Below are 12,758 nucleotides of genomic sequence, written 5' to 3' on the forward strand. Positions count from 1 at the left end.
AACAGGATGAAGTAAATTATAGGGCAGGAGTCAAAAAACCTGAATGCAGTGACAGTTTTGGCCTAAAGTAATTGTATGACTTTAGGCATGGAAAAGGATCTCTCTGCCCCAATTTTCTCATTTTTAAAAGATGTTAAAGGAAAAAAAAATTTCTAAGAGAGCAAAGATTCAAAAAGCTAAGTAGAAAAATGTTACCTTCAAGCAAGGAAACCATTCCAACATAGTCTAGCCTCTGAGGGATGTGGCTCAGGGGAGGAAAAATAGGGTGAGTCTTTTAAAGGCCAGAAGACCATGAGCCATCTCTTTCCTTATTGGGAAGGCAAAGTCTCTAAGTGTTGCTGATGGGCTAATGATGTCAGGATTTTTTTGTTTGTTTGTTTTGAGACAGAGTCTCGCTTTGTTGCCCAGGCTAGAGTGAGTGCCGTGGCATCAGCCCAGCTTACATCAACTCCTGGGCTCAAGCAATCCTCCTGCCTCAGCCTCCCCAGTAGCTGGGACTACAGGCATGCGCCACCATGCCCGGCTAATATTTTCTGGTTTTGGTAGAGATGGGGTCTCTCGCTTGCTCAGGCTGGTCTTAAACTCCTGAGCTCAAACGATCCGCCCGCCTTGGCCTCCCAGAGTGCTAGGATTATAGGCGTGAGCCACCACACTCAGCCCAAAAACATTCTCTGTGGCATATATGTCAGAATTACCTCGAACACTTTTTAACTGTACATCTACTTGCCTGCTGATGTCTTCCCTCCTCCAATTCTCCCCTGACTTTTATCCCTATTGCTGTTCAAATGAGTTGCTATTATTCATGGGAATGGCATAGCCCTTGGTTGTGTGAGGATAGATTAAATGGTCTCAATTCTTCATTCTAGGTCATTTTATATATCCACACCCTTGCCATGGCTTCATAGTAGGCAGAGTATAATTCCCATCTTTTGAATTTGGACCTTGCCATATGACTTGCTTGGCCAATGAGATGGTAATGAGCGAGATAGGAGAATATATTGTATCTATAGAACAAGAATTTTTAAAATTCAGGAAACAAAATCTCAGAAAATTTTTAAAAATATGAACTATATGTGGGCAACATGCATATAAAAAATTAGCAATTCCCCCAAAAGGAAAAAAGACAAAACAAACAGAAAACAGAAAATTCAAGGACTGAAGGCATGATTGCCAGATTAAAAGGGTATGCTTGTGCCCAGCACTAGGGAAGAAAAGAGACCCACACCAGTCATGAAATTTCTGAACATTGGGTTTAAAGAAAAGATTTACAAGCTTCTGGATGGCAATGTACTAGGACACATACTAAGAATCAGAATGTCTTTGGGCTTTATGGCAGCAACATAGGAAGCAAGAAGACAGTTGGAACAATGCCTTCAAAATTCTGAAGGAAAGTGACTACCAAACCTAGAATTCTATACCTGGCCAAACTATACAACAAGATTGAGTGTAGAATAACATCATTTTAAGAGATAAAAGGTTTAAAAAGTTTAACTATCATATACCCCTTCTTTTTTTTTTTTTTTTTTTTTTTGGAGACAGAGACTCGCTTTGTTGCCCTGGCTAGAGTGAGTGCCGTGGCGTCAGCCTAGCTCACAGCAACCTCAAACTCCTGGGCTCAAGCGATCCTGCTGCCTCAGCCTCCCAAGTAGCTGGGACTGCAGGCATGCGCCACCATGCCCGGCTAATTTTTTTTTTTTTGTATATATATATATATATATATATATATATTACTTTGCCAATGAATTTCTTTCTATTTATAGTAGAGATGGGGTCTCGCTCTTGCTCAGGCTGGTTTCGAACTTCTGACCTCGAGCAATCCGCCCACCTCGGCCTCCCAGAGTGCTAGGATTACAGGCGTGAGCCACCACGCCCGGCCCATATACCCCTTCTTAAGAAGCTATTGGAAGATGTACTCCACCAAACTGAAATACTAAATAAAAAAAGAGTAAGACACAAGATTCAGGAAACAGGAGACCCAACTCAGAAAACATGGCAAGGGAGGGTCGGGTACAGTGACTCACGCCTGTAATCTAGCACTCTGGGAGGCTGAGGCGGGCGGATCATTTGAGCTCAGGAGTTCAAGATCAGCCTGAGCAAGAACGAGACCCTATCTCTACCAAAATAGAAAAAATTAGCCAGGCATGATGGCACATGCCTGTAGTCCCAGCTACTCAAGAGGTTGAGGCAGAAGGATTGCTTGAGCCCAGGAATCTGAGGTTGCTGTGAGTTAGGCTGACGCCAAGGCACTCTAACTGGGGCAACAGAGTGAGACTTTGTCTCAAAAAAAGGTGAAAAGTAATCCCGGGATGACAGTTCTGCACCAGATGTGGATGGCAACTGAGCTCTACTGCAGCAGTGTGACCCAGGAGGTAGACTGTCATCACCAAGACCCCTACTTCCATCAGGCCCTCTTTTTGTCATTGCTGTTGAGACAGGGTCTCACTGTGTTGCTCGTGGCATGATAATACCTCACTGCCACCTCAAACTCCTGGGTTTAAGAGATACTTCTGTCTTAGCTTCTTGAGTAGCTGGAATTACAGGCATGTGCCACCACTCCTAGCTAATTTTCCTGTTTTTTGTAGAGACAAGGTCTTGCTATGTTGCTCAGGCTGGTTGAGGACAGGCCATCTTTTTAACCTGAGGACAGAATGCCCAGGAGGGCTTGGCCCAGGTTCTCAGCAGAACGTGGCTCCTCCTGACCACGTGCTGATGAGGGTCTCTCTCTTCCTGCTCTGCTGAGGACACGCACATCACTCAAAGAAGTTTCCAGCTTTCTCCTGAGAGCTGGAGGGAGGCCATGGCAAACTTAGGAGCAGAAGGTACAGGACAGCTCTTGCCCTGACCATATTTCTGCTGCATGTCCAGTATGTGGCCCACACCTCAGCCCTGCCAGGTGCCCAAACACAGGTGCTGAGCCCTGTGTTTCCCAAGACTTCCTTATGACTGCTCATGACTTGCCCAGAAGGGGCCTTATCAATGCCCAGAGAAGCAGAAGTTAGATCATGAGCTGGAAGCTGATACATTAACCTCCTCCTGGAGCCTCGACCCAGCAGGGGCAGTGCCGCCCTCTCCTTATGGCTAGTGCGTGCTTGCCCTCTGCTTTCAAAAGTAGGCAGTACAATTGACCCTTGAACTAACTTGTGGGTTAGTGGCGCCAATTCCTCCACAACCCCCACACAGTCAAAAATCCACATATAACTTTTGACTCCCAGACACTTAACTCCTAATAGACTCCTGTTGACTGAAAGCCTTACTGATAACATAAACAGTTGATAAACAAATCTTTTATATGTTATATGTGTTATATACTGTATTCTTACAATAAAGTAAGCTAGAGAAAAGAAAATGTTAAGAAAATAATAGGAAGAGAAAATATGTTTACTATTCATTAAGTGGAAGTGGATCATCATAAAGATTTTCATCCTCATCATCTTCATGTTGTGTAGGCTGAGGGGGGGGAAGAGTTGGTCTTATTGTCTCAGGGGTGGCAAAGGCAGAAGATAATCCACATATAAGTGGACCTCACAGTTCAAACTCCTATTGCTCAAGAGTCACCTGTATATTGTTTGGGGATAACATGAGGGTGGTAGAACTATGAAGAAAAGCAATTAACACAAAATCAGAATAGTGGTTGTCTTTGAGAAAGGTGAAGAGAGAGAATGCAGGGGCTTTGAGACAGGGTGTTGCTCTGCTGCCTGGGATAGAGTGCAGTGGCCCAGTTATAGCTCACTGCAACCTCAAACTCCTGGCCTCAAGTGATCCTCCCACCTCAGCCTCCCAAAGTGTTGGGTTTACAGGCATGAGCCACCAAGACTGGCCAGGGATTTCTTTTTAAAATTTTTTTTTTTTTTGGAGACAGAGTCTCACTCTGTTGCTGGGGCTAGAGTACCATGGTGTCAGCCTAGCTCACAGCAACCTCAAACTCCTGGGCTCAAGCGATCATCCTGCCTCAGCCTCCCAAGTAGCTGGGACTACAGGCATGCGCCACCATGCCTGGCTAATTTTTTCTATATATTTTTAGTTGTCCAGATAATTTCTTTCTATTTATAGTAGAGATGGGGTCTCACTCTTGCTCAGGCTGGTTTTGAACTCCTGACCTTGAGCAATTCTCCCACCTCGCCCTCCCAGAGTGCTAGGATGACAGGCGTGAGCCACCGTGCCCGGCCTTTATTTTGTTTTTAATGTCCTGATTACCTCTGTTAATCAAGTATGGCTTTTTCCACAAGACCTAGACAACCATGGAGTTCTTTCTGGTTTGGTAAACTGGCCAGTCCCAACCAAAAGACAGTATTTTGGGTCTGTTTATTGAACAAAATGATGAATTAAGTGCCATGATGAGTGCTGGAAAGATCGAGGTGAATCTGCATCCAAGCCTTTGTTAAAAAAAAAAAAAAAAAAAAAAAAAAAAAGATCGAGGTGAATGAGGAAGAACCCCAGTGCTTGGAGCTAGTGGAGACAGATGGAGAGGCTGGCCATTCATGTTCCAGATTTTATGTACCACATTAGAGGGTGGTCCAAAAAGCTTTGGCTACTTGGGAGAGCCAGTGGCAAGCTCTGCAGTCACCTGGGAAATTGAGGAAGACTTCAAGGTGGGCACTGCTTGCTCTTTCCCAGCAAGTGCTGAAGGGTATCCCCAGAACCCCCTGTGCTCCTGGCAAAGCCACTTCTCTGCCCACTTCCACCCATAGCTCCACAGACTTGTCAAGACAACGCAGATCAGCCCGACTTCTCTTCTGCCACCTCTCCCTGTATTCTAGCCACACTTGAACCTGCCAGGGACACTCTTCTCCAGAGACCCTTAGGCCAGCCCCATGGCCCATACATCAGCTCCACCTTCAACACACATCCAGAATATGGCCGCTGCTCCCCACCTCTGCCACTACCACTCTAGTCTGAGCCATCATTTCTTTTACCTGCATTATTGCCTCCTAGTTGATCTCCCTGTTTGCTGTTGCCCTTCTGCAGTCTGCTTTCCCCTCAAAATGATCTTATTCCTGTGCTCAGACCTCTCCACAGGTCTTCCATCACCTGAGGGAAAAGCCAACCCTTAGCCAGGGTTACATGGCACTGTGCAGTCTGGTGCACCTATCCTTCCCGTCCCCCCACCCTGTGCTGTACACTCCATGTCAGCCACACTGGCCTCCTTACTGATATGCAAACATCAGGCATGTTCCCACCTCAGCCTTTGCACTGTTCATCCCTTGGCCTGGATCTTTTTTCATAGGTGTTGGCGTGGTTCACTCTCTCATCTCTTGCAGGCTCTCGCTCAGACTTCACATGCTGTACTATGAGCCCTTTCCTGAGCACCGTATTTAGGATCATGAGCCCCACAGACTCCCTCTCTTTCTATGCTTTATTTTCTGGTGAGTGTTCCCCACTAAAATGTAGGCTGCCAGAGAGCAAGGGGTTTTGTCTGTTGTTTTGTCCACTGTATCCTCAGGGCCCAGACAGTGGCTGGCTCACTCAGTTCTCAGTAGATTCTTATTGTATAAGTTGAATGGGATAATGAGGAGGAGTTTGCTAGAAAAAGAAAAGAAGGGCAAAGTTGAGTATTTCAGGTGAGGAAGCAGCTGGCACAAAGGTGCCTGGTATGTTGAGCCCCATGTGCAGTAAGGAGCCTGCTGCCAAAACCAGGCAGCAAGTTCCCAAGCACACACTTTTGTCTTCATTGCTGTCCTGAAAATTTACACCCAAGGCTTATCTCTAGGGCTACACTGTCCATTAAGGTGGCCACCAGCCAGGTAGGGCTCTTAAGCGCTTGAAATTTGCCTACTCCAAATTTAGTTGTGCTAAAAGTTTAAAATACATACTGGATTTTGAAAACTTAGTGCCAAAAAAAATCTCAACTTAAAAAATACTACGTGTTAAAATAACATATTGAGTTAAATAAAATATAATATAAAAATTCACTTTCTGTTTCTTTCTTTTTTTTGTTTTTGAGACTGAGTCTTGCTTTGTTGCCCAGGCTAGAGTGAGTGTCATGGCGTTAGCCTAGCTCACAGCAACCTCAAACTCCTGGCTCAAGCAATCCTTCGGCCTCAGCCTCCCGAGTAGCTGGGAATACAGGCATGTGCTACCATGCCCGGCTAATTTTTTTTTATATATACTAGTTGGTCAATTAATTTCTTTCTATTTATAGTAGAGATGGGGTCTCGCTCTTGCTCAGGCTGGTTTCGAACTCCTGACCTCAAGCAATCCCCCCCCCCCAACCTCCCAGAGTGCTAGGATTATAGGCATGAGCCACCGCGCCCGGCCCTCTTTCTGTTTCTTTTTAATGTGAGGACTAGACATTTAAAGCTGCATATTTTGCTCATATTTGTGGCTGACATTTCTATAAGTGCTGTTCAGTAACAAGCAGGTTTTTACTGTATTGAGTTAACACGTTATAAGATACTCTTTAATGCCCTATTTCATCCATGGATCTCTTATCTCACTGTTGCTTCACAATCACAAGAACAGAAAAGACAAATAATAATTGTAGGCCGGGCGCTGTGGCTCACGCCTGTAATCCTAGCTCTTGGGAGGCCGAGGCGGGCGGATTGCTCAAGGTCAGGAGTTCAAAACTAGCCTGAGCAAGAGTGAGACCCCGTCTCTACTATAAATAGAAAGAAATTAATTGGCCAACTGATATATATATAAAAAATTAGCCGGGCATGGTGGCGCATGCCTGTAGTCCCAGCTACCCGGGAGGCTGAGGCAGAAGGATCACTCGAGCCCAGGAGTTTGAGGTTGCTGTGAGCTAGGCTGACGCCACGGCACTCAATCTAGCCTGGGCAACAAAGCGAGACTCTGTCAAAAAAAAAAAAAAAAAAAAAAAAATAATTGTACTTTGCTCACCTAAATCCTGAGTTTTTAATTCCAGGGAGAGTGTCTGTGCCTGTGTTGGGGTGAGGGGTCCTGACTTCACTCTCTCTCTGGTCTCTGGCAGTCTGCTTTCTATATTGACTACTCTATAAAACCAGTCTATCTTGACATCTTTATTTTTTTATGCTCTGTTCTACATTTGATATTTGAAATTTGTCTACTTATGAAGAGAAGAATTGCTGTATTTCCAGATTTATTTGGATAAGTAATTAAAACTCTCAAGAGTTTCAGTTTTCATATTTGTAAGGGGCATAAGGGTGCCCAGCTGATCAGAGAGGGGTTTGAGGAGTAAGTGAATGTTCTGGACTTAAAAGTACTTAGTGATTGATGCTCTTAAGAAAGCTAGTGGCAAGGGGTGAGATGGCAGGATAGGGAAGCATTTTTGGGTGGTTTTAAAATGTGAAGTGGAATTTAAGTTTCAAAGAAGCCACTGCAGCAGTGGTTGTCTAATTTAGCATTCATCAAAATCACCTGGAGGGTTTTTTTGTTTTTGAGACCTTCTCCCTCTGTTGCCTGGACTACAGTGCAGTGCTGTCAGCCTAGCCCACAGCAACCTCAAACTTCTGACCTCTAGCTATACTCCCACCTTGGGCCTCCCAGAATGCTAGGATTCCAGGCATGAGCCACTGTGCAGGCCCTGGAGGGCTTTTTAAACCTGCTTTCTGAGCCTCACCTCCAGAATTTTTGACTTGGTGGGTCTTGGCAGAGCCTGAGAATTTGCGTTTCTAATAGATTCTGATGCCACTGGTCTGGGACACATTGATAACCACAGCTCTAGAGATGAGAGGGGAAGAATTTGAAGGGGAAAAGTCTCAGATGAGGCATGGTCCAGAGGCCATAAGGAGGTGTAGCTGAAAGGAGTTAATCTTTGCAAGGAGTGAAGTTTTTATCTCAAAGAAGAGGGAAAGAAAAGAGTTAAGATACTGGAAAGTTTTGAGGTGCCAAGGGCACATTTAAAGGAGTAATATATATTTGAGATAGAATCCTGAATAAAAGGAATCACATAACTTGGACTTTGGGAAGCAGTGTTAAATCATGTAGATCTGTGTTCATATCCTGGTTCAGCTCTCACATTCCAAGTTGTTTAACTTCTCTAAGCCTTAGTGCCTTTATCTTTTTTTTTTTAATTTAAGCATATTATGCTTAATATGTACAATGTTTAGGTTAGGGTACAAATGTTTAGGTTACATGTGTTGCCTTCCCACTCCCCCGAGTCAGAGTTTCAAGCCTGTCCATCCCCCAGATGGTGCACATCGTACTCATTATGTATGTATATACCATCCCCTCCTCCTCTCTCCCCTCTGCCCGACACCTGATAAATGTTATTCCTATGTGTCCACTTAGATGTTAATCAGTGAAATCAATTTGCTGGTGAGTACATATGGTGCTTATTTTTCCATTATTGGGATACTTCACTTAGTAGATTGGGTTCCAGCTGTATCCAGGAATATACAAGAGGTGCTAGATCACCATTGTTTCTTATAGCTGAATAGTACTCCATGGTATACATATACCGCATTTTATTAATCCACTCATGTATCGATGGGCACTTGGGTTGTTTCCACACCTTTGCGATTGTGAATTGTGCTGCTATAAACATTTGAGTGCAGGTGTCTTTTTTATAGAATGTCTTTCTTTTTTTTTTTTTTTTTTGAGACAGAGTCTCACTTTGTTGCCCAGGCTAGCGTGAGTGCTGTGCATCAGCCTAGCTCACAGCAACCTCAGACTCCTGGGCTCAAGCAATCCTCCTGCCTCAGCCTCCCGAGTAGCTGGGACTACAGGCATGCACCACCATGCCCGGCTAATTTATTATATATATATATTTTTTTTTTTTTTTTTTGAGACAGAGTCTCGCTTTGTTGCCCAGGCTAGAGTGAGTGCTGTGGTGTCAGCCTAGCTCACAGCAACCTCAAACTCCTGAGCTCAAGCAACCCTTCTGCCTCACCCTCCCGAGTAGCTGGCACTACAGGCATGTGCCACCATGCCCGGCTAATTTTTTCTATATATATTAGTTGGCCAATTAATTTCTTTCTATTTTTTTATAGTAGAGACGGGGTCTGGCTCAGGCTGGTTTTGAACTCCTGACCTTGAGCAATCCGCCCCGCCTTGGCCTCCCAGAGAGCTAGGATTATAGGCATGAGCCACCACTCCCCGCCTATATATCTATTTTTAGTTGGTCAATTAATTTCTTTCTATTTTTAGTAGAGACGGGGTCTTGCTCAGGCTGGTTTCCAACTCCCAACCTTGAGCAGTCCTCCCCCCTCCTCTGCCTCCCAGAGTGCTAGGATTACAGGCGTGAGCCACCTTGCCCGGCCTATAGAATGTCTTTTGTTCTTTTGGGTAGATGCCCAGTAATGGGATTGCTGGATCAAATGGTAGATCTACTTGCATCTCTTTAAGGTATCTCCATATTACTTTCCACAGAGGTTGCACTAGTTTGCAGTCCCACCAGCAGTGTAGGAGTGTTCCTGTCTCTCCGCATATTTATTGTTTGGGGACTTTTTGATAAAGGCCATTCTCACTGGAGATAAGTGATATCTCATTGCAGTTTTGATTTGCATTTCCCTGATGATTAGAGATGTTGAACATTTTTTCATATATTTGTTGGCCATTATTCTGTCTTCTTTTGAAAAGTTCTATTCATGTCCTTTGCCCATTTTTTGATAGGGTTGTTTGATTTTTTTTTCTTGCTGATTTTCCTGAGTTCTAACTTAGTGCTTTTATCTTGAACTTAGGAATACTAGTACAAAACTGGCCCTGCAGGTTGTTCTGAAGATTAAGTGAGCTAGTACTGCCTCCTGTTTATTGGGCAGAGAGAGTGAGCCTGTGAGACACAATGACAAAGAACTAAGTGACTGTGAAGGGAGCGGTGGGACTCCTAACTTGCTGAGCATTGGACCAGGTGCTGGGGAGGAAATGGTCAAGGTTCTTGCCCTCCAGGGATGCAGGGAGATGCAGAGAAACAGTGAACATTTACAGTATGACAGAAATGCTTTCCATGAAAGTGGAACATAAATATTATGTACAGAGTATTGTTAGAGCACTAGGGATAGAATAAGGAACTTGACCAGCTGTGGGGTAAGTGATCAGGGAAAAAATACTACAGAGTTGATGTTTGAGGTAAATCTTAAAAGATTAGTTGGAAGTCACCAGGCTGGAGGTATATTTTAAGTCCTGAAAGAGGTTCATTTTAAATTTGGGCCTCAAGAGGCTGGCAGGGGATTAAACAGAGAAGTTAATTGGGATCAGGTCAGACAAACCCTATATGCCAGGTAGACACAATGACTGCCACAACTAGAAAAGAAATTTTTTTCCCGTGGGCCACGGTGGTAGTCAGTTGTGCAAGGTCTAGTGAATACAGTGGATGACAGAGAGTTTCCAGGTCCAGCTTCTGTAATTTGACCAGCATTGTTTGTGCGACATGTGGTGGAACATTGCATTGCAAGAGGACTGGCCTGTCTCTGTTAACCAATTTCAGCTACTTAATCGCAGACATCGTCATCATTGCATCCAGTTGATTGCAGTGGACATCCCCTGTAATCCGATTAACCAGGTGTCATGAAGCTGCAGTGGATAACACCAGTCCTGGACCACCAAACAGACACCGTTAGCTTTCTTTGATGAATATTTGGTTTTGGACGGTATTTCAGTGCTTATCTTTATCTAGCCATTGTGCTGAACACTTGTGATTGTCAAAAAGAACCCATTTTTCATCACATGTAACAATACAGTGTAGAAATGTTCGCCTTTATGTCGCGACAGCAAAGAAAGGCAGTCTTCGAGAAGATTTCTCTTTGGACGCTCGTTTAATTCGTGCAGAACCCATCTATCCAGCTTCTTTACCTTGCCGATTTGTTTCAAATGGTCCAATGTTGGAATACTACTGTCAGACCTTGCTGCTAATTCAAGCGTAGATTGAGAGGGATTCACTTCCACTACAGCTTTTAGCTTGTCATTGTTCACCTTGGTCTCAGGTCGCCCATGTGGCTCACATTCAAGATTAAAATCACCAGAATGGAACTTCTCAAACCATCAATGTACTGCCATTCATTAGCCACATCCTTCCCAAACACTTTGCTGATATCTCCAACTGTCTGTGCTGCATTGGTTCCACAATGTAACTCATGTTTGAAAATAACACAGATTTTTTATTTATTTATTTTTTTTTTTATTTTTTTTTTTTTTGAGACAGAGTCTCGCTTTCTTGCCTAGGCTAGAGTGAGTGCCGTGGCGTCAGCCTAGCTCACAGCAACCCCAAACTCCTGGGCTCAAGCGATCCTCCTGCCTCAGCCTCCCGAGTAGCTGGGACTACAGGCACGAGCCACCATGCCCGGCTGATTTTTATATTATATATATTAGTTGGCCAATTAAATTCTTTCTATTTTTATGGTAGAGACGGGGTCTCGCTCAGGCTGGTTTTGAACTCCTGACCTTGAGCAATCCGCCCGCCTCGGCCTCCCAGAGTGCTAGGATTACAGGCGTGAGCCACCGCGCCCGGCCCAGATTTTTTAATTTGTCCATGGTTTCACAAAAATTGCTCTAAAAAATTTGACAGATAATTACAAGCCAAAATGTGTGTTTGCAAGACTAAGGATGTACCTTCACAATAAAAATAAAACAGGAAATGTCAGAGATATCAACTATTAAACTTAGTACTTAAGGAAATCGGATATTTCATGCTTAGTAACCTAAATAAATTGATTACCTGCAGGTATGGTTGAAGCCTTGTCTTATATAGTCTTAGTCCAGTTAATGAGTTACAAAGGATATCTCCAAAAAGGGAAGGGGGCATGACGAGGCCTGTCATACTTTCCTTCTCAGCTAGGAATTCATCTGTGGGGTACTTCTGGGGTCTGCTTAGCCAAAAGGGCCCCATGCAGTCAGCTGGGGGGCTTAAGATTTTATTTTAGCTTACAGGATAGAGGGAAAGATGAAGATTGGGAAATGCCAGTGCTTGCTCTGGGCCAGGTTGTCAGGCCGTAGTTGAAACCCTGAGTGTGGATGGAGTTGCTTGGGGAGAGGACATTAGTGAAAAGAGATGCAGGCCTTGCAGGTGTGAGAAGGAGCAGACTGCAACGAGTAGCTTTGGAGGCAGGAGCGTGTGCATCAAGGGAGGAAGACGTTTAGAGAAGAGAGTAGTAGTCATCAGTGCCTGGTGCCTCAGAGAAGTCAAGGAGATATACACTGAAAAGGGTTCTTGGATTTAAGAATCTGGAGGTCACCTTCAAAGTAGAGACCAGACTTTGAAGAAGCTATGAAGGAAAGGAGGAGGATTAGCTGGACAGGAAAAGCATTACTAGGTGCTCAGTAAGTAGTAGTGAAATGTCTCACAGCTGCCCCAGGAAGTGCCTAAGACACCCTTCTCCCCTATCTTTTTATGATAAGGAACCCAGTGAAGGGAGCACACTGCAGCCAAGCATCCTAAGGGGATTCAAAGCAAGTCTTGCTGTGCTCTTAACATAGTGTTAAAGTAGCTAAACACAGCTAAATGGTTCATGGAATAGGACCTCGTTAAAAGATGGGAGGTACTGTGAGCATTGGTCATTGTTAGGGGAGAAAAGAACCAGCAAAGAGGAAGAATGGAAAACAGAGAAAAGCATGGAGTGAATGAAGGAAGGCCTGGAAGAGCTTGGCTGAGGATGGCAGGAGAGCCCAGTGGAGAGCTTGGCTTTGGAAAGGAAGGACATCACTCTTGCATGCACAGAACCCCTCACTTAAGTCATAATTTCCCCATAAATGGGAAGATCTTGATGTTTATGCTTTTAGGAGTTGTCATGATACATATTTTTCATATGGAAGAGCCTGATTACATTCATAGAATAACAGAGTTCCTGAGGATTTTAGAGAGATCTGCTTTAATCAACAAGTAATTATGGCCGGGGGCGGTGGCTCAC

The 12,758-nt window shown here is 44.3% G+C and overlaps 1 protein-coding gene and 1 long non-coding RNA gene across 3 annotated transcripts in view; both read left to right on the forward strand.

Annotated features, from left to right (window-relative positions):
• Positions 1 to 12,758, forward strand: part of MAML1 (mastermind like transcriptional coactivator 1) — a 51,615-nt gene that overhangs the window by 12,452 nt on the left and 26,405 nt on the right. The window lies entirely within an intron of this gene.
• Positions 3,877 to 8,496, forward strand: LOC142861596 (uncharacterized). The gene is made up of 2 exons (XR_012912830.1): positions 3,877 to 4,355; positions 4,417 to 8,496. It is a non-coding gene; the product is annotated as an uncharacterized LOC142861596 (long non-coding RNA).

This window comes from Microcebus murinus, chromosome 17 (genome assembly GCF_040939455.1).
Source record: "Microcebus murinus isolate Inina chromosome 17, M.murinus_Inina_mat1.0, whole genome shotgun sequence".
Classification (NCBI taxonomy): Eukaryota; Metazoa; Chordata; class Mammalia; order Primates; family Cheirogaleidae; genus Microcebus; species Microcebus murinus.